The sequence below is a fragment of the Scylla paramamosain genome, chromosome 29 (genome assembly GCF_035594125.1).
Source record: "Scylla paramamosain isolate STU-SP2022 chromosome 29, ASM3559412v1, whole genome shotgun sequence".
Taxonomy (NCBI): Eukaryota; Metazoa; Arthropoda; class Malacostraca; order Decapoda; family Portunidae; genus Scylla; species Scylla paramamosain.
This window is the reverse complement of record NC_087179.1, coordinates 3,251,210-3,274,550: the sequence shown is the minus strand read 5'-3', so window position 1 is coordinate 3,274,550 and position 23,341 is coordinate 3,251,210. Positions and strand designations below refer to the sequence as shown.

At 33.8% G+C, this 23,341-nt stretch overlaps 3 pseudogenes; 1 reads left to right on the top strand and 2 right to left on the bottom strand.

The window, feature by feature from the left end:
* The first annotated feature begins 6,006 nt into the window (after positions 1–6,006).
* On the top strand, positions 6,007–8,185 carry LOC135115602 (NADH-ubiquinone oxidoreductase chain 1-like; annotated as a pseudogene).
* A 6,201-nt stretch (positions 8,186–14,386) lies between these two features.
* Positions 14,387–15,226, bottom strand: LOC135115776 (cytochrome c oxidase subunit 3-like; annotated as a pseudogene).
* A 2,550-nt stretch (positions 15,227–17,776) lies between these two features.
* Positions 17,777–18,478, bottom strand: LOC135115601 (cytochrome c oxidase subunit 1-like; annotated as a pseudogene).
* Between the last annotated feature and the right edge of the window lie 4,863 nt (positions 18,479–23,341).

Here is a 23,341-nt window from a genome sequence, read left to right as displayed (position 1 = left end):
ACTGAATAATTCATCTCTTTTTTCTGGTAAACTCTGAAACTCCCTGCCAGCTTCTGCATTTCCACCTTCCTATGACTTGAATTCCTTCAAGAAGTAGGTTTCAAGACACTTATCCTTCAAATTTTGACTACCGCTTTGGATCCTTTTCTGGGACTGGCATCTCAGTAGACTTTTTTTTTTTTTTTTTTTACAGGATTTTTGTTGCCCTTGGCCAGTGTCTCTCCTACATAGAAAAAAAAAAAAAAACGTGTTATCTATTCCTTATCACTACTACTAAGGCTAGTATCATTACCATTATTAGTACCACTATTGTTAGTATTAGTATCTTTATTGATATTATTATTACTACTATTATCAATATTTCTTCTTAGATTCTGCCAAATTAAATTACTCTGATATTACACTATGCAACACGATTTTTTGTCTTTGACAAGGAAGTGTTATTTTCCAACTCTTTTCATTGCAAAACAATAGAAAATGTCCATTATTCCTATCAAATTTTGCTTTTGTGGCTTTTAGAATTATTTTTTGCCCCATTTTTGTACAGAAAGCAAAAAAAAAAAAAAAATACAAAAATATTTTAAAGCTTCTGAAGCTAATTTTTAAGATAAAAAATGAACAGTTTTCTTGATTTGCGTGAATACAACATATCACTTTCATTTATGAGTCCCCAAATGTAGTCTCCTATCATGTTTTCATTGAAGGATCCTTGATATCTCTCTTCTAAGTTCATTTAATCTTGGTGGAAGTGCTCCCTTTGTTCCTCTGAATATGCTCCCATATTCTCTTTGAAGTTGTCGAAGTGAACATCTAGGACATGGAGCTTCAAGGACATTCTGCAGCCCATCTCACCATAGCTTTTTACTTAAGCTTCAACCAGTTCCATATAGTTACCAGTCTTGTTGCCAAGAAAGCCCTGTACTTCAACAATGAAACACTCGCAAGTTTTTTTCTCCCTTTCCTCCTTTCCTATCCTCCTTTTTCTCCCTTTCCTCCTTTCAGAGGAGGAGGCAGTAGATACCTGCCGAAACGATAATTACTCCCAGTGAGGTCTAAAGCACTGTTCAGGGGGTGCTGTGAACTTATCATTAAACCCAGCTGTGACCTCACTGAACGTTTCCCTTTGTGTCTCACAACACAAGGGGGCAGTCACAGCCTGCCCTCTAAAGACAACTCTCTTCCTCCTCACAAAACTACAAGCACCTAATGACACACACCCTTCACCCAAAAATTTTAAAATCATCATGGCGACTCCTACACCAGCCGCAGAGTCCCCACCTGGGGAGGGGACCATAAATGTCCCCAGGTCGGACTGCCTTTCTGTCGACGACCCTAAGTGTCTTGTCACCCCCCTCAACTTTTTCTTCATGAACTTCTCCAACATTCGCGGTCTAAGATCTAATTTTCAATCTGTAGAACACCACCTCTCCTCTTCTAAACCTCATCTTCTTTTCCTCACTGAAACTCAGGTGTCTGAGGCAACTGACAGTAGCCCCTTTTCTGTTCCCTCCTACTTTCTCTATCCTCATTTTCGATCCAAAGCTGGATGCTGCGTTTATGTGCGCAATGACTTAACCTGCTCTCGTGCCCACGCTCTTGAATCTTCCAAGTTTTCCACCATCTGGCTACGACTACAGAGTCACTCTCATACTAAATTTATCTGTGCTGTATACCTCTCTCCTAACTCCTCTGACTATAAGAAATTCTTTGACTACTTAACTTCCAAAGTGGAGCACATTCTGACCCTCTTCCCTTTTGCAGAGATCTCCATTCTTGGAGATTTCATTGTTCACCACCAGCTTTGGCTTTCCTCTCCCTTCACTGACCATCCTGGTGAACTAGCCTACAACTTTGCTATCCTCCATGACCTAGAGCAATTGGTGCAACACCCTACTCGCATTCCTGACCGTCTTGGAGATACGCCCAACATTCTTGACCTTTTCCTGACCTCTAATCCTTCTGCTTATGCTGTCACCCTTTCTTCTCCGTTGGGCTCCTCCGATCACAATCTCATATCTTTATCTTGTCCTATCACTCCAATCCCTCCTCAGGATCCCCCTAAGCGAAGGTGCCTCTGGCGTTTTGCCTCTGCCAGTTGGGGACTGAGGAGGTATTTTGCTGATTTTCTTTGGAATGACTACTGCTTCCGTGTCAGAGACCCGTCTTTGTGTGCTGAGCGCATAACAGAGGTGATAGTGTCTGGCATGGAGGCGTACATTCCTCACTCTTTTTCTCGTCCTAAACCTTCTAAACCTTAGTTTAACACAGCTTGTTCTCGTGCTATACATGATAGAGAGGTGGCCCACAAAAGGTACTTAAGCCTTCCATCACCAGAATCTCATGCACTTTATATTTCTGTCCGGAACCATGCCAAGTCTGTTCTCCAACTAGCCAAAAACTCCTTCATTAACAGAAAATGTCAAAACCTTTCAAGATCTAACTCTCCTCGTGATTTCTGGCATCTAGCCAAAAATATCTCCAATAACTTTGCTTCTTCTTCTTTCCCTCCTCTACTTCAACCAGATGGCACCACTGCTATCACATCTATTTCTAAAGCTGAACTCTTTGCTCAAGCCTTTGCTAAAAACTCTACCTTGGACGATTCTGGGCTTGTTCCTCCCTCTCCTCCACCCTCTGACTACTTCATGCCACTTATTAAAATTCTTCGCAATGGTTTTCCATGCCCTTGCTGGCCTAAACCCTCGGAAGGCTTATGGACCTGATGGGGTCCCTCCTGTTGTTCTCCGAAACTGTGCCTCCGATGCTTGCACCTTGCCTAGTCAAACTCTTTCAGCTCTGTCTGTCAACATCTACCTTTCCTTCTTGCTGGAAGTTTGCCTACATTTAACCTGTTCCTAAAAAGGGTGACTGTTCTAATCCCTCAAACTACCGTCCTATTGCTTTAATTTCCTGCCTATCTAAAGTTTTTGAGTCTATCCTCAACAGGAAGATTCTTAAACATCTATCACTTGACAACCTTCTATCTGATTGCCAGTATGGGTTCCGTCAAGGCCGCTCTACTGGTGATCTTCTGGCTTTCCTTACTGAGTCTTGGTCATCCTCTTTTAGAGATTTTGGTGAAACTTTTTGCTGTTGCCTTGGACGTATCAAAAGCTTTTGATAGAGTCTGGCACAAAGCTTTGATTTCCAAACTACCATCCTACGGTTTCTATCCTTCTCTCTGTAACTTCATCTCAAGTTTCCTTTCTGACCGTTCTATTGCTGCTGTGGTAGACGGTCACTGTTCTTCTCCTAAATCTATTAACAGTGGTGTTCCTCAGGGTTCTGTCCTGTCACCAACTCTCTTCTTATTATTCATTAATGATCTTCTAAACCAAACTTCTTGTCCTATCCACTCCTACGCTGATGATACCACCCTGCACTTTTCCACGTCTTTTCATAGACGTCCAACCCTTCAGGAGGTAAACATAGCACGCAGGGAAGCCACAGAACGCCTGACTTCTGATCTTTCTAAAATTTCTGATTGGGGCAGAGCAAACTTGGTATTGTTCAATGCCTCAAAAACTCAATTCCTCCATCTATCAACTCGACAGAACCTTACAGACAACTATCCCCTCTTCTTCAATGACACTCAACTGTCCCCCTCTTCTACACTGAACATCCTCGGTCTGTCCTTTACTTATAATCTGAACTGGAAACTTCACATCTCATCTCTAGCTAAAACAGCTTCTATGAAGTTAGGTGTTCTGAGACGTCTCCGCCAGTTTTTCTCACACCCCCCCCCTAAAGCTGCTAACTCTGTACAAGGGCCTTATCCGTCCATGTATGGGGTATGCTTCACATGTCTGGGGGGTTCCACTCATACTGCTCTTCTAGACAGGGTGGAATCAAAAGCTTTTCGTCTCATCAACTCCCCTCCTCTAACTGACTGTCTTCAGCCTCTCTCTCACCGCCGCAATGTTGCATATCTAGCTGTCTTCTACCGCTATTTTCATGCTAACTGCTCTTCTGATCTTGCTAACTGCATGCCTCCCCTCCTTCCGCGGCCTCGCTGCACAAGACTTTCTTTTTTCTCTCACCCCTATTCTGTCCACCTCTCTAACGCAAGAGTTAACCAGTATTCTCAATCATTCATCCCTTTCTCTGGTAAACTCTGGAACTCCCTGCCTGCTTCTGTATTTCCACCTTCCTATGACTTGAATTCCTTCAAGAGGGAGGTTTCAAGACACTTATCCACCAATTTTTGACCACTGCCTTGACCCTTTTATGGGACTGGCATTTCAGTGGGCATTTTTTTTTATTGATTTTTGTTGCCCTTGGCCAGTGTCCTTCTTACATAAGAAAAAAAAAAAAAAAAAAGCTTTTGTAGAAATTCTGAACACTTCTTAATTTTCCTTACTTGTGGTCAAGTGAAGACACCAGCTTTCACCTTTGCTTCTGAAAGCTTAGGAAAGAAGTCTTGAAGATATTTAAAGGCAGCAGACTCCTTGTCAAGAGCTGTAACAAACTGTTTCATGAGACTCAGTTTGATGTGTAGTGGAGGGAACAATACCTTTTGAGGATTCACCAATCGCTCATGTTTGATATTGTGTGCTCCCACTGTAGAGTTAGTCTTTGGAGGCCAGTGCTTTCTCTGATAATGTGCTGCCCTGTCTCTACTATCCCAAAGGCAATCAGGCATCAGGTAGTGGCATGCGTCCCATGGCAAAAACCGTGCGCCCGAAGTGCTCTAGGAACCATTTCTCTAGGCGGTCAACATTTTCCTCAACAAGCTCGTGGGGCGGCGATTCCGGGCGAAGTGGTACTTGTGGGGTGTCTGCAGCCTTGATAGCGCACACACTAGTGAGCGCTAGGGGGCGCGGGAAGGTGTGATGGACCAGGTGAAGGGCCTTACATGCCTTGAGCGACAAGTAGAGTTGCTGCACACCTTCCGCTATGTCGATGCATTCCGTGGTGGAGGCAGTCCCCACGGAGACTTGGCATGTGATGGTCCCCAGGAGGCGCATGCTGCCCCCGGCAACGTGGGTGACTACCATGGGTGTAGCCTGGAGCTGACGTTGGGATATACCGAGGTCCCCCAACAGTAGGCGGCCCGCTACAGACACTTGTGCCCCGGTGTCTGCAACTGCTGTGTAGGAACAAGTGGCGCGGGGCCGGGAGCAACTGATTACCACGGACAGCGACGCCGTAGTCTCCACTCCTCCAATAATCACTGCTCCGGAAGTTGGGGGGAGGTTCGAGTGTTGGGCAGGGCGGGCACTGCCCTGAGGGGTGAGGGCCCGGCACAGGCGCCAGAAGTGCCCCTTCTGGCCACAGCAACGACATGTTGCTGCAAACGCCTTGCACTGCCGCCCACCACAGCACTCAGAGTCTCCGCACGCTGAGCACCGCCTGCGTCCTTGCCGTGCCCCCTCCTGGCGAGCTTTTCCTTGCCTCCCAGACCAGCGCGCTGGACCTGCTGCCGCCACCTCGGCAGGGTGTGAGTCCGTGAAGGGCGGTGGCCACGGGTTGCTAGCTGCCACCCCGGCTACGTCACTAGGGGGCCGCTCACTAGCCTTTTCAGCCGCCTCAATAACTTCACACGCGCGGACCACATCACTGAATGACTCGAGGCGTGGGAGGCCTCGCAGCACCTCCGCTTTCATGCTGCGGTCACGTAGCCCCATCACTATTTTCTTGCTGAGCATGTACTCATCCAAGGGACACTGGCACTCGGGACACCGGAAGCCGCACTCATTTGCTTTGGCGCGGCACTGAGAGATGTACGCACACACGCTGTCACTTGGTGCTTGTACCAGTGAGAAGAACTCTGCCCACGCTCCAATTACACAGCGTGGGCCAATCACTACGCTTCTTACTATGTCAATTGCATCCGTGGTTGAGAGCTGCCTGAATTCGTGCTTGCCCAGGCGCGCGTCGATGCGCTGCTGCACCTCTGTGTTGCAAAGGAGGCGCACATAGGGTGCTGCCATCGGTGGCACCCAGCCGCAGATGCTGCCGTAGTCTTCAACGCTGGTGGCCCACGCCTCAAACGCAGCTGGCGACATGCCCGCGGTCGCTCCCCCTGGTCCGGGTGGAGGAGGTGGTGGGCGCCGCTGCAAGTTTGCTGGCCAAAGCTGCTGCCCGGTGGCTGGTGTGGGGTCAGGGCTTTGTGTGCGCCGCATGGCGCGGTATGGCGCGGTATGACGGCGCCGAAGACCACATGGCTGCGTCTGCTGGGCTAACAGTTCCCGTGGGCGTCTGTACGCCACCCATGCCTTCCTCCATTAACCCCTGAAGAAACTGCGCCATGTCGGGGCTGGAGTAGGGAAAGGCAGGAGAAGCGTGGCGAGGATTATTGAAGGCAAGTATCCATGTACAGAGAGGGTACGGGACAACCCATCTCCGTCCCGGCTGAGTAAACACTAGCCCCCACGCGCTGTGATACACCGGAAGTTGAGTGTTGCCACACACCCCCACACCGCGATATTTTGACCGTGCAAAGGTAGCATAATCATTAGTTTTTTAATTGAAAACTTGTATGAATGGTTGGACAAAGAAAAAGCTGTCTCTTTTATTAGGATTGAAATTAACTTCTAAGTGAAAAGGCTTAGATTTTCTAGAGGGACGATAAGACCCTATAAAACTTTATAAGTTGAATAAGTTAATTGAATTTTTTAGGATAAAAGTAAACTTAAAGGGCTTATTTAGTTGGGGCGACAAAAGTATAATATTAAATAACTGCTATTAGAGTTAAACAGTTATATCTGGTTAGAATTATAATTGATCCTTAATATGGATTAAAAGATCAAGTTACTTTAGGGATAACAGCGTAATTTCTTCTGAGAGTCCTTATCAAAGAAGAAATTTGCGACCTCGATGTTGAATTAAAATGTCTTTATAGTGCAGAAGCTATAGAAGAAGGTCTGTTCGACCTTTAATTTTTTACATGATTTGAGTTCAGACCGGCGTAAGCCAGGTTGGTTTCTATCTTCTAGAGAAAAATAGATTACTTTAGTACGAAAGGATTAAGTAATTAATTTTTTTTAAATAGTTGAAATACTATTTTGTCAGATAATATGTGTTAGATTTAGGATCTAATTAAATAGAATAAGTTCTATAAATAGTAAAGTAATTGAGTCTAATTGTTTTGTGTTATTAGTGGAAATTGTAAATTATTTAGTTTTAATTATTTGTGTTTTAGTTGGAGTAGCTTTTGTAACTTTATTGGAACGAAAAATTTTAGGATACATTCAAATTCGTAAAGGTCCAAATAAAGTAGGTTATATAGGGTTACTTCAACCATTTTCTGATGCTGTAAAACTTTTTAGTAAAGAGCAAACTATGCCAATTATATCAAATTTTATTATTTATTATTTATGTCCCGTTTTTAGGTTATTTTTGTCGTTATTAGTTTGGAGAGTTATACCTTATGATGTAGGATTAGTAAGATTTAATATAAGAATTTTATTTATTTTTTTGTTGTTTAGGGATGGGAGTTGATAGAGTTATAGTAGCAGGCTGGGCGTCAAATTGTAAATATTCTTTATTAGGTAGATTACGAAGAGTAGCTCAAACTATTTCTTATGAAGTCAGATTGGCTTTAATCTTACTATCATTTATTGTATTACTAGGAGGGTTTAGTTTAGAGTTATTTAGTAAATATCAAAGCTATATTTGATTTATATTCTTATCTTTACCTTTAAGATTAATTTGATTTGCTTCTTGTTTAGCGGAAACTAAATCATATATAAATATATATATATATATATATATATATATATATATATATATATATATATATATATATATATATATATATATATATATATATATATATATATATATATATATATATATATATATATATATATATATATATATATATATATATATATATACCTTTTGATTTTTTGGAAGGTGAATCCGAGTTAGTTTCGGGATTTAATATGGAATATAAGAGGGGTGGGTTTGCCTTAATTTTTATGGCAGAGTATTCTAGAATTCTTTTTATAAGAGTTCTTTTTGTTGTTGTATTTTTAGGAAGAAGTCCTTGTAGATTGATATTTTATTTGAAGTCAATATTTTTGGCATTTATTTTTGTATGGGTTCGAGGAACATTACCTCGGTTACGGTATGATAAATTAATGTATTTAGCTTGAAAAAGATCTTTACCAGTTTCTATTAATTATCTATTTTTTTTTTTATTGGGGTAAAATCTTTATGTTTCGTTATTAATTTATAAACATAATTAAAATTATATATTGGACAATCATTAAGTGAAATCTCTTTTCTGATATTTTCAAAATATCTTTTTTTTATAAACTAAATGATCATTTTAGTATTTTATCTCATCTTATAAGTAATAAGGGATTAATAATAAAAAGAGAGAAATAAGTAACAGTTAAAATTTGACCTGTAATAACATAAGGTTCTTCGACAGGTCGGGCTCCAATTCAAGTAAGAAGAATTAAAACTGAAACTAAAACTCAAAATATAATTTGGTTAAGAGGATAAAATGTTAGACTTCGGAAATTTGAAGCGTGAGTAAAAGGTAAGATTATAATAATTGCTACTGAAGCAACTAAAGCAATTACCCCTCCAAGTTTATTTGGAATTGATCGAAGAATAGCGTAAGCAAACAAAAAATACCATTCTGGCTGAATATGGGCAGGGGTAACTAATGGATTAGCTCTAATAAAATTATCAGGATCACCTAATAAATATGGGTTAAGAAGAGATAAAATTAATAAAAGTGTAAACATAACAATAAATCCTACAATGTCTTTAAATGTAAAGTAAGGATGGAAAGGAACCTTATCCAATTGTCTTGAGACACCTAAGGGATTATTAGCACCTGATTGATGTAAGAAAAAAATATGAATAATAGTTATTGCTGCAATAATAAAAGGAAGAACGAAATGAAAAGTAAAAAATCGAGTTAGTGTAGCATTATCAACTGAAAAACCCCCTCAAATTCACTGGACAAGGTCTGTTCCGATATAAGGAATGGCTGAAAAGAGATTAGTAATAACGGTAGCTCCTCAAAATGATATTTGTCCTCATGGAAGAACGTAACCTAAAAAAGCTGTTGCTATAACTATAAATAGGATTACTACCCCTACTATTCAAGCATGAAAAGTTATATAAGACCCATAATAAATACCTCGTCCAATATGAATATAAAGACAGATAAAGAAAAAGGATGCCCCATTGGCACATATAGTTCGAAGGAGCCATCCATAGTTTACATCTCGGCAAATATGGGCAACTCTAGAGAATGCCAAATCAATATGGGCGGTGTAATGTATTGCTAAGAATAAGCCAGTAGCAATTTGGATAACTAAACATAAACCTAATAAAGATCCAAATTTCAGAAAGTGGAAATATTTGAAGGAAGAGGTATATCAATTAAGGAATTATTAACGATTTTAAATAAAGGATGAAGTTTTCGAAGGGGTATTGTCATTAAGGGGATAAACGTAAAGGGCCTTTAAATGAATTAGAGATTTTTACTACAACAATTAAAGTTAAGAGTAAATAAAGAATAATAAATAAAGTAAAATTTATTAAGTTAGTTCTATAAATTCATCTAATAATAAAAACATTTGATGAATTGAATGTTAATGATGAAAGGGGTAAATTAGTTAAGGTCTTATTTAGTATAGGGTCTCAGAGAATAGAGAGGGGGATAAAAATTAAAATTAAAAAAATCGGAAAAAAAAGAGAAGAGTAAGAGAATGAAAAAGATTCGTTTGAAGCTAAAGAGGTTACATAAATAAATAGAACCAATATACCTCCTAAAAAAAAATATGAATAGGATATAGGAAAATCAATAGGTGTATGTTATTCATCCGGCTGAAAGAGAAATAAGAATAGTTTGAATTAATAGAGTCAGTCCTATTGAAAGAGGATGAATTAACCGTGTGAATAGTAATGACAAAATTAAAATTAATGGAATAAAAAGTAGGTTCATATCAGAGAATAGTTTAAATAAAATATTAATTTTGGGAATTAAAGATAAAGAGGTATTTTCTTTTTCTCTGAAGTTTTAAGAAAGCTAGCTTCATTATTGGTTTACAAGACCAAAGTTTTAAGTTAAACTATTAAAACTAATGGTAAGTTTTAGAAGTATAATAATTTTTATTCCTATAGTAACAAATTTTTTGTGGGATATGAGGGATGTGAGGATATTATATGATATACATATAATAAACACATATTAAATTCTTTATTGAGATTAGAATTTATAATGCTCGGGGTATTTTGATTAATGAGAAGCCAATTAACTTTAGTAGGTAGAGAAATTTATTTTTCTTTATTTTTTTTTTTTTTTAACACTAGCTGCATGTGAAGGTTCTTTAGGGTTAACTATATTGATTTTAGTAGTACGGAGACATGGAAATGACGTATTTAATAGGTTTAATTTATTAGAATGTTAAAGTTTATGTTGCCTTTAATTTTGCTGATAAAATTTAATAAAGAATGAAAAATAATTCAAGTGGGTTTATTTTTTTTTTAAGATTTTTAATTATAGTAAATTGTTATCATAATTTTTTTTGTTTAATAATGGATTTAGATTAGGAATGGACTATATCAGATATATTATGATTTTACTAAGGACTTGAATTGTTTCACTAATTTTAATTTCTAGACAGAAAAAAAAAAAAAATAGAAGAAGCTTTATTACTACAAATATTTTATTATTATTATTATTTTTAATATTAACTTTTTCTTCTATAGATTATTTGATATTTTATATTAGGTTCGAGGCTTCCTTAATTCCTACTTTAATTTTAATTTTAGGATGAGGGTATCAACCTGAACGTGTTCAAGCAGGGATCTATATACTTTTTTATACTTTAGCTTTTTCTTTACCATTATTAGTTTCTTTATTTATTTATTACTTTTTAACTGGGAGTTTGGCAATTAGTTTAAGAGCTTCTGTAGAGGGAGATACTTATTTATATAAATTTTGGTATATAAGAACTGTATTGGCGTTTTTAGTTAAATTACCTATATTTATATTTCATTTATGACTACCAAAAGCTTATGTAGAAGCACCTATTGCTGGTTCAATAATTTCAGCTGGGGTTTTATTAAAATTAGGAGGATATGGTTTAATTCGAGTGCTTATTATATTTCAAGAAGTAAATAAAAGATTTTGTTGACTTTGGGTAAGTCTAGGTATCGTAGGTGGAGTTTATATTAGCTTAATATGTATACGTCAGGTTGATATAAAATTTTTAATTGCTTATTCTTCTGTCGTTCATATAAGATTAGCTTTATGTGGTATTATAATTTTTAGTTGATGAGGGTTAGCAGGAGGTGTAATTCTAATAGTTGGTCATGGTTTGTGTTCTTCCGGTTTATTTTGTTTAGCTAATATGGTCTATGAGCGAACAGGAAGACGAAGATTAATAGTAAATAAAGGATTATTAGCATTTATGCCGAGAATGGGTTTATGATGGTTTTTATTAAGAGTAAGTTATACTTTATATATATATATATATATATATATATATATATATATATATATATATATATATATATATATATATATATATATATATATATATATATATATATATATATATATATATATATATATATATATATATATATATATATTAAGACAACATGGGGTTTTTATAACTCTTTATATTCATGTTGTTCAGGAAAAGTTAGTCAATATTTAAGGTTATTTTTACATTGATTTCCTTTAAATGCAATAATTATTAATAGAACTTTATTAATGATTTAATAATCTTTTAAGTTTATAAAAGAATGATTTGGAAAATTTCTATACATGAAATTAGAATATTGAGTTTGTTTTCAGGTTCAGCAGTTACTGGAATTTTAGCTTTAATAAAAATTAAAAGAGGGGTAATGGATGTAATTGAATGAAAACTTTTTAGATTAATAATAAGAAGAATTGTATTTACTTTAGTATTAGATTGAATTTCTTTATTATTTATAAGATTTGTTTTTGTTATTTCTGGGAGAGTCCTTAATTATAGGGGAAGATATATAGCTGGAGATAAAACTTTTAATTGATTTATATGTCTTGTTTTAGCTTTTGTTTTATCTATAAGATTTATAGTTTTAAGGCCTAATTTAATTAGAATTCTTTTGGGTTGAGATGGATTAGGATTGGTATCATATGCTCTAGTTATTTATTATCAAAATGAAAAATCTGCAAATGCAGGGATATTAACTATTCTCTCAAATCGAGTAGGGGATGTAGCAATTTTATTAAGAATTGGGCTAATAAGAAGATTAGGAGGATGAAATTTTTTATTTTATAGATATTATATAGATGAAAGTTGAATATTATTGAATTTTTTTTTTAATAATTTCAGCTATAACTAAAAGGGCTCAAATTCCTTTTTCTGCATGATTACCGGCTGCTATAGCAGCACCAACTCCAGTGTCAGCTTTGGTCCATTCTTCGACTTTAGTTACTGCGGGGGTTTATTTAATAATTCGATTTAGAGCAGCTTTAGAGGGATCAATAATTCAAAGAATTTTATTAATTATTTCATGCTTAACAATATTTATAGCAGGACTAGGGGCAAATTTTGAGTATGATCTAAAAAAAATTATTGCCTTATCAACTTTAAGTCAATTAGGTGTACGAGTATTATTAAAAATCTTATCTTTAGGTTTTAGTGATTTAGCTTTTTTTCATTTATTAAGTCATGCATTATTTAAAGCTTTACTTTTTATGTGTGCTGGTGTTATTATTCATAGAGTTGGGGGTTACCAAGATATTCGATTTATAGGAAATTTAGTAAAATTTATACCATTAACGGTATCATATATAACTATTGCTAATTTAGCTCTATGTGGATTTCCTTTTATAGCAGGATTTTATTCAAAGGATATAATCTTAGAAATTGCTTTTATAAGGTGAATTGATTTTATTGCGTTATTACTTTATGTAATAGCAACAGGATTAACAGTAATATATACTCTTCGCTTATTTTTATTTTTTTTTCTCTTTCAGGAGAATATAATTTAAGAAGTATAAGGAATCTCTCAGATGAAGATTTTTTAATAAATAATTCAATAAGAATTTTAGGTTTGGGGGCTATTTTAGGTGGTTCAATACTGAGATGGAGATTATTTCCAGAATGTTATATAATTTGCTTAAGGAGAGTAATGAAGATGGTAGTATTAGTAGTAAGAGTTATATTTTAAATTTAATAAGAGTAAATTATTCGTTAAAAGAATAAATAATTATAGATTAGTTGTAATAATGGGTTCAATATGATTTATACCTTTATTAAGAACTTTAAAACTGAGTGAAAAAAGCTTAAGAATAGGGTCTCGGATGGAAAGAGTAGCAGATAAAGGTTGATTTGAATTTTACGGGGGCCAGAGTTTATATTATATATTTTCTCAGATATTTTTTATTTTAAATTCTTTACAATTAAATAGAATTAAAGTTTTTATAAAAATATCTGTAGTTGTAATTATTATCTTTATGGTTTTAATTATTTAAATTTATATAATTCAGAAAGAATATTGCATTGAAGCTGCAAAAGTAGATGAAAATCTTGTAAATAATTCAAATAGTTAAAAAAAAATGTTAGCTTGTGGCGCTTAAGATGTTATATTTACTTTGAATTCAAGATATAAAAAAGAGAATAATGGTATTTTTAGAAAAAAAAAATGTTCAGTTTTACAATGAAAATGTAACGTGTTAATTACACTATAAAAATAAGAACATAAACGGAATTTAACCGCTTAAAAAAAAGTTAGAAGCTTCTTTTTTTTTGTCATAATGTTCCCTCTTGATTGGAAGAGTTAAACTTCAATTTTATCATTAACAGTGAAATACCTCAATTTTGGTTTCAATCAAATTATTAGAGGCTTAAAGGCCAAAGTTTAGGTCGAAACTAAATGCGATAATTTCGCTTTCTAATAAGGATTTAATAAAACCAGTTTATTTAAAACATTTTATGAATGCAACTCATATGTCATATGATTAGACCATGGTCTTAAATGTATTATTCAGATCATTCTAAAGCTCCTTGAAATCATTCATAATATAGACCTAGGAGAAAAATAATTAAGAAGAAGGTTCTAGTGAATAATCAAGAGAAGACTTTAGTAATATTAAAAATTGAAGCTAAGGGAAGAAGAAGTGTGATTTCTACATCAAAGATAAGAAAGATAACAGCAATAAGAAAAAAATCGAAGAGAAAAAGGAAATCGAGCTGAACCTTTAGGATCAAATCCACATTCATAAGGAGAATTTTTTCTCGATCAAAAATCGTTTTTTTTCGAAATTAATGATGCTAAGGTTATAATAATATAACAAATTAATAAGGTTAGGAGAGAAATAAAAAGTATTGTAAGAATCATTTTTTCTAGATATTCGAGACTTTCTGATTGGAAGTCAGATATGCTTTGTATATTAAAAAAAATATCCTCCTCATCAGTAGATAAAGACATAAAGGAATAACCAAACTACATCTACGAAATGTCAATATCATGCAGCTGCTTCAAATCCAACATGGTGATTAGATGAAAAGTGGCAAAAATAAAGACGAAAAAAGCAGATAAGTAAAAATGATGTACCAATAATAACATGAAGTCCATGAAAACCTGTAGCTACAAAAAAAGTAGAACCAAATACCGAGTCGGCAATAGTAAAGGGAGCTTCAAAATATTCAAAGGCTTGAAGAAGTGAAAAATAAATCCCTAAGATAATCGTTAAACCTAAACTTTGAATAGCTTGACTATGATTAGACTCTATAATAGCATGGTGAGCTCAGGTTACAGTTGCTCCGTAAGATAAGAGAATAGTTGTATTAAGGAGGGGAATCTGGAATGGATTAAATGGTTGAATACCAAAAGGAGGTCAATTTATTCCAATTTCAACAGTAGGTGCTAGGCTTCTATGAAAGAAAGCTAAAAAAAAAAATGAAAAGAAAAAAAGGACTTCAGAGGCAATAAAAAGAATTATACCTCATCGTAAACCTTTAACTACTACGGAAGTATGAAGGCCTTGGAAGGTTCCTTCTCGAGTTACATCTCGTCATCATTGATATATCGTTAGAAGAATAGTAATGAATCTTAATAATAGAAGATTCATATTGTATTGGTGAAATCATTTAATTAAACCTGTAGTTAATATTATAGCTCTAATTGAGCCTGTTAAAGGTCAAGGCCTTATATCTACTAAGTGATAGGGGTGAAAACCATGAGATGATGTCATTAGTTAATTTCTCCAGTATAAAGAGTCCTTAAAACAGCAAAGACATAAGATTGAATAATTGCAATGGCAGATTCTAGAGTTAGTAATAAAATTTGAGAAAAAAATTAATATTGAAAGAATAATTGAGGATCTTATATAAGGACCAGTATTTCCTAATAAAGTAAGAAGAAGATGACCTGCAATTATATTAGCTGCTAATCGGACAGCTAAAGTACCAGGTCGAATAATGTTTCTAATAGTTTCAATTAAAACTATAAATGGTATAAGGATAGAGGGCGTACCTTGAGGAACTAAATGGGCAAATATATGTTGAGTATGATTAATTCAACCTCTAAATATTAAAGTCATCCAGAGAGGTAATGAAAGAGCTAAAGTTATTGCTATATGCCTTGATCTAATAAAAACATAAGGTAGTAACCCTAAAAAATTATTATAAAGAATTATAGAAAATAAACCAACAAAAAAAAATATAGTTGAACCTAGGGAGTAAGGAGTTAAAAGAGCTTTAAATTCTTTATGTAAAGTAAAAATAATTTCTCTTCAGCATAAAGATCATCGTGATGGGGAAGCTCAATATAAATAAGGAATAAACATAAGGCCTAAAAGAGTTGAAACTCAATTTAATGAAAAATTAAAAATTCTTGAAGATGGTTAAAAAACTGAGAATAAATTAGCTATAATTTTCAAATAGATTGTGGGATAGTATGGGGGCAAGAGATTTTAAAATTGATTTTTTCAAAGGGTTTAAAAAAAAATAATTTAAAGAAATAAAAATGATCAATGTTAACAAAAAGAAAAAGTAGAGATAAAGTCAAAGTAGAGGGGCTCTCTGAGGCATTAAGAAATATCTTAAGAAAGATATGACAAATTAATATTATAAATTTAACTAATTTCTTGTCACCAGAAGTAGGCGTTATACTATAATAGGTTTAAAAGACCTACACTTACTTTCAGTCATCGGGTGAATCTGAGTATGAAAAAATTCAATTTAAGAAGGAGTTTGTATTAACACTTTCAATTACAATAGGTATAAATCTATGGTTAGCTCCACAGATTTCTGAACATTGGGCGTAAAACAATCCTGGACGAGATATTAGGAACCTGGTTTGTTTAAGTCGACCTGGAATAGCGTCTGCTTTAACTCCTAAAGCTGGAACTGTTCAAGAGTGAATTACATCTGCTGCTGTAATTACAATACGAATTTGTGTATTTATTGGGAGAACAGTTCGATTGTCTACATCTAATAGACGAAAGCCTGATAAATCCAGTTCATTAGTAGGAGTTATATAAGAATCAAATTCAACATTAAGAAAATCGGAATATTCATAACTTCAATATCATTGATGATATCAACATCATAACTTCAATATCATTGATGACCTACAGTTTTTAAGGTAATAGATGGGTTATTAACTTCATCTAGTAAGTACAATAGTCGGAAGGGAAGGAAGGGCAATAAAAATTAAAATGATTGCAGGAACTGCGGTTCAAATTAATTCAATAGTTTGATGTTCAAGTATAAATCGATTAATAAGTGAATTTTTGAGAACCGATGCAAGTATATATCCAACAAAGGTAATAATTGTAATAAGGACAACTATAATATGATCATGAAAGAAAATTAGTTGTTCTATTAAGGGAGAAACTCCATCTTGAAAACCTAAAAAAGTTCATGTTGCCATTAAGTAAGAGGAAATAGTAAAGAATTCTAAAAGAAGAGTAAATTTCTTCCTAGTAGGAGCTTAAATCCTATACATCTGTCTGTCATTTTAGAAGTTAGAGATTAGTGGAATTTCTATAATAAGAATGGTCAGTGGGTGGGTAAGAGTGATTTCATTCAATTGAGGAGGGTAAGAAGGGGGTAAATAGAACAGGCCGGTTAGAAACCAGAGCTTCTCAAATGGTAATTATAAAGATTAATATAGCAACAAGAGAGACTATAGAACCTATAGAGGAAACAATATTTCATGTTGTATAGGCATCTGGATAGTCAGAGTAACGCCGAGGTATACCATTAAGTCCTAGAAAATGTTGGGGGAAGAAGGTGATATTTACACCAGCGAACATAATAGAAAAATGAATTTTTATCCATTTAGGATTTAGAGATAGACCTGTAAAAAGCGGAAATCAGTGAGCGATACCGGCAAAAATACCAAATACAGCTCCTATAGAGAGGACATAATGAAAATGAGCTACAACATAATACGTATCGTGGAGAATAATATCAATTGGTGAATTAGCTAAAACAACTCCAGTGAGACCTCCAACAGTAAATAAGAAAATAAAACCTAAAGCTCACAATATTGAAGGACTATAATTAATTTGTGTTCCATGAAGAGTTCTCAGTCATCTAAAAATTTTAATTCCTGTTGGAACTGCAATAATTATTGTTGCCGATGTAAAGTAAGCTCGTGTATCAACGTCTATACCTACTGTGAACATGTGATGGGCTCATACAATAAATCCTAAAATACCAATAGCCATTATAGCGTATATTATACTTAATGTCCCAAATGATTCTTTTTTTCCTGATTCTTGACTTACAATATAGGAGATTATACCAAATGCTGGTAAAATAAGAATGTAAACCTCTGGGTGACCAAAGAATCAAAATAAATGTTGATATAAAACAGGATCTCCACCTCCAGCAGGATCAAAGAATGACGTATTAAGATTTCGGTCAGCTAAAAGTATGGTAATTGCTCCTGCTAAAACTGGTAAAGATAAAAGTAGAAGAATTGCAGTAATAAAAACAGATCAAACAAATAAAGGTATTTGGTCTATTCTTATACCAAAAGATCGTATATTAATAACGGTTGTTATGAAATTAACTGCACCGAGAATAGAAGAGACGTCTGCAAGATGGAGGGAAAAAATTCCAAGATCGACTGAGGCTCCTGCATGAGCAATAGCTGCTGCTAAAGGAGGGTAAACAGTTCAACCTGTACCAACACCTCTTTCTACTATACCTCTTATTAATAGTAGAGTTAGAGATGGTGGTAAAAGTCAGAATCTTATATTATTTATTCTAGGAAAAGCTATATCAGGGGCTCCTAATATAAGAGGAACTAATCAATTACCAAAATCTCCAATTATAATTGGTATAACTATAAAGAAAATTATAACAAAACCATGTGCGGTGACAACAACATTATAAATTTGGTCGTTACCAATAAGTGTTCCTGGTTGATCTAATTCAGCACGAATAATTAAACTTAACGAGGTTCCTACTATACCAGATCATGCTCCGAAGATAAAATATAGGGTACCAATGTCTTTATGATTTGTAGAAAAGAATCATCGTTGCATAATAAGGTGGCTGAGTAATGTAAGCGTTAGATTGTAAATCTAAAAACAAGTTAACTTTCTTATTAGGTTCTATAGTAAAATGAAAAATAATATTAGATTGCAAATCTAAAGATGTGGTTAGACACTGGAACTTAGGATTTAAAAGGAGATTTTTTTTTTTTTTAGGCTTTGAAGGCCTTTAATTTGTATAACTTAAAATCCTAGATCGAGAATGGGATTGGTAAGCATAAACCAAATATATTAATAAATGTAAAAATAGCTAGAAATGGAGAAGTTGATAAAGACTTAATCTTTAGAAAGGAGGAGAAGGAAGGGAAAGATAATAAAATTATAGGAATAAAAAGGCGTAGGTAAAAATAGAGAGTAATTAAACTTGAAAATAGAAGGATTAAGAGAGAAAAAAAATTATTTTAGAAGAAAGAAGTTGAATTATAACTCATTTGGGTGAAAATCCTATAAAAGGAGGTAAACCCCCTAGAGATAGAAGGTTTAAAGGAAGATTAAGAATAGCTTTATTTTTATTTTGACTTATTAAATCAGAGATTGAAGAGGACTGGGTTATATAAAGAAGAATAATAACAGACCTTGAGATAAAGGAATAAAATAAAAAGTATGTTAACCATATTATGTCATTAATAGTCATAGCAATAAGTATTCAAGACATGTGATTGATAGAAGAAAAAGCTATAAGTTTACGTAGTTTTGTAACATTTAAACCTCCTAAAGCACCAATAAGGGAAGAAAGAATAGCTGCAAGAGTAATTAAAAAAATAAGGTTAGGAGAGTATGTTAAATAAGAAATTAAAAATATTGGAGTTAATTTTTGAATTGTTAAATGAATAAAAGCTTGAGGTCAAGTTAGACCTTCAATAACTTGAGGGAATCAAAAATGTAAAGGAGCTGCTCCTAATTTTAAAAGTAGAGATAAAGTGATTAAAGTATAGGAAAAATTAGTTGAGTATATATATATAGATCTAGATATAATTAAGATTGTTGATGCTAAAGCTTGAATTAAGAAATATTTAATTGCAGCTTCTGTTGAATAAGGACATAATTTAATTGCAATTAGAGGAATAAATGAAAGTAAATTTAGTTCAAGCCCAATTCAAGCTCCAAATCAGGAGGAGGAGGAGCAGATAGATAAAAAGGTACCGGTTAATAAGGTACAAAAAAATAAAAAAATAAGAAATCGGAAAGGTCATTAAAAAGAGAAAGGTTGAACTTTCATTTACGGGGTATGAGCCCATTAGCTTGATTAGCTTATCTTTAAAATATTATTTGTTGGTGTATAGGGCACATAAAGTTTTGATCTTTAAAAAAGTGGTGTGAATCCACTATAAATAATATAGGTATAAAAAATACATTATTAGCTCTATCAAAGCTATCCTTTTAAATCAGGCACTATATTAATATAAAAATAAATTTAAGTCAAAAAGAGAAATTAAAACAAATCAGGAAAAATAAAATAAAGAAAGAATAAATAGTTATAAAGATTAAGATGTAATTAAAAAATAAATTAATATGATTTAATTATATATATATATATATATATATATATATATATATATATATATATATATATATATATATATATATATATATATATATATATATATATATATATATATACATGTATTTAAATGTATATTATTTAATTGAAATATAAATACATTTTAATGTTATATATACGAGTACCTTAGTCATTTAATTTATTTAAACCTGGTTCTAGATTATAGTACATTTAAGCTGTTTTTATATTTTAAATATCTTAATATAAGTTCATTTAACCTTTTTATAACAGAAGTAATCTCCCCGGTCCCTACTCCCGCAAATTTTTCTAAATATGAGAGATTTCTTGCTAGATCTGGTCAGTTCAAGAATGATCTTAATAAAATAAAAAAAATCTTTGGAACACTTCATATCCTTCCTTTCATTGTTTTAACTTATTTGCAACATTTCAAAAGCAATTAGAAAAGGAATTGGGATTTTGCAAGTCTTTACCTGACATGAAAACCAGTAGTAACCCATACTATAATGAAATAAGGCAAAAATGTAAATTCATTATTCTAACCACAAGATCAAAGTTTTAGAATCACAACTTTTTTTTTTATCTATTTTGTTTAAATGGAAATAAAAGTAAAATTATTATTATTATTATTATTATTATTATTATTATTATTATTATTATTATTATTATTATTATTACTATTATTATTATTATTATTATTATTATTATTATTATTATTATTATTTTTATTTATTTATTTTTTAAATAAATGAACATGTTACCCATTATCTATCATACTTATCACGTTCCAGTGCTATCTGTGTTTACTTACTTATCTTATTGTTTAACTTGTTGTTTATATCTATTATTCCAGTATTTTACCTTTAATAATAATAATAATAATAATAATAATAATAATAATAATAATAATAATAATAATAATGATAATAATAATAATAATAATAATAATAATAATAATAATAATAATAACAATAATAATAATAATAATAACAGTAATAATAATAATAATAATAATAATAACAACAATAATAGTAATAATAATAATATCATTATTATATTTATTATTATAATGATAATAATGATAATAATACTAATAGCAATAATAATAATAAAAAAAATAATAATAATAATAATAATGATAATAATAATAATAATAATAATAATAATAATAATAATAATAATAATAATAATGATAATAATAATAATAATACTAATAATAATAATAATAATAATAATAATAATAATAATAATAATTCTTATTATTATTACTACTCTTCCGAAACTATTTTTCATTACCAGAATTATTAGCAGTACTAACACCATACTACTACTATTGCCAGTATTTCTGCCAGTGTTATAAGGGCTTTGTTTTAAAGTTACTAACTAATACTACTGTTATATGAATTTATTTAGCTTATCACCTTCTCTAAATGCATATACCTTATATTTATGATAATTCAGTGTTGCGTATGTTGCGCATCATTTAGCATGCTTGTGACAATATTTACGATTTATTTACGATTTATTTATTTATTTACGATTTATTGTTATTTTTATCATTACAATTGTTATTATTGTTTTTATTGTTGTTGTTGTTGTTGTTGTTGTTGTTGTTGTTGTTGTTGTTGTTGTTGTTGTTGTCGTTATATTTATTATTATTATTATTATTGTTATTATTATTATTATTATTATTATTATTATTATTATATTATTATTATTATTATTATTATTATTATTATTATTATTATTATTATTATTATTATTACTATTAGTAGTAGTAGTAGTAGTATTGTTGTTGTTGTTGTTGTTGTTGTTGTTGTTGTTGTTGTCGTTGTTGTTGCTATTATTATTATTGTTACGCCCCAAACACTCACACACACGCACCCACATACAATACTGGAGGTTGAGGTGTCGGGAGTAAAGACATGCTATACCATTGGCCGATCAGATAGAATGTAGGTTAGCGGTGGGGAACGGCAACGCTTAAGGAGTTGCCGGTTCCCGTTACCACTCGTTGGAACGTAACAATTATTATTATTGAGGTCATACTACTGCGTTCTGACACTACTACTACTACTACTACTACTACTACTACTACTACTACTACTACTATTGCTATTGCTACTGCTACTACTATTGCTACTGCTACTACTACTACTACTGTTAGTTCTGCCACTACTACCTCTACTACTACTACTACTTTTAATTATAAAGAGACATAGTGTTGAATGAGGCACTGTCCTCAGCTCATTACTCTACGGGTGTGAGGCATGGACAGGAACAGATCTCAGGCCAGTCACCAAACTGTATTAGTACTTCTACTACTACTACTACTACTACTACTACTAGTCACCAAACTGTATTAGCACTACTACTTAATAATACCTCCACCCCATGTTTATTGATGTGTCAATTAGGGGCTCCATTACTTGGAGGTCATTAGCCCCAGCTCTCGCTAATGACTGTGGCATCCAACCATATCTAATACTCTATAATATAAACATTAGTTGTTAACTATAAATTCACTCTACCTCTACTCTATCTACTCTTATGCCACTCTCCACCACTGTAGCCTCGCAGTCGAGGCCTCCTAAGTCTACAGGTATGGGAGTGGAATGCCTTGTCCCCCTGAGACACAGGAGGGCAGATCTGAGGAGGGAGAATGAGAGACGGCACCTCATCCATGCGACGACATGGCTCCTTGGCTGGTGCTTCTTTTCTGCCATTAGGTCGGCTAGTCTTGAGTAGAAGCACTGAGCCTTGGAGCCCATCCCGCCAGATGTGGTGAAGACCAGAGGTGTGAAGATGCCCTGGTCAACGTGTTGGATTCTCTCCCCATACGCTCGGATCTTCTCCTGCTCATTCTTGCGGTGGGCGGCCTCCAGGGAGAGTTCGTGGTGACAGGCGGCCATCGGGTCAAAGATCCGTATGTCCATGAATGCTTTCTGTCCCCTTGTCCAGAACCCTCGTGCACTGACGTCGACTCGAGCCTCGTTGGTGGTGTTGGCTGTTCTGTAGCGCATGTGCTCGCCGTCTAGCGGCAGGAGGGTCGGTTCAGTGGAGACATCATGGCACACCTCCCTGAGCATGCTGGCAGTCAGATCTCTCACCTCATCGTGCCTGATACATACGAATCCCCCTTTTTGCACGTCATGGTGTGGTTGACGTCAGTGGGGGAGCCACACACACAAGTACTGGGGAGTCCTTCCATCGGCCAGCCGTACCTCAGAGCAATGGCGTCGACAAATTCTTGTTTGTTGAGGCTGAAGCCCTTCGCTCTGATGGGCAGTGACGTTAGCCAGTTGGAGGCTCCCGTTTCCTGTGCAGTGAGGATT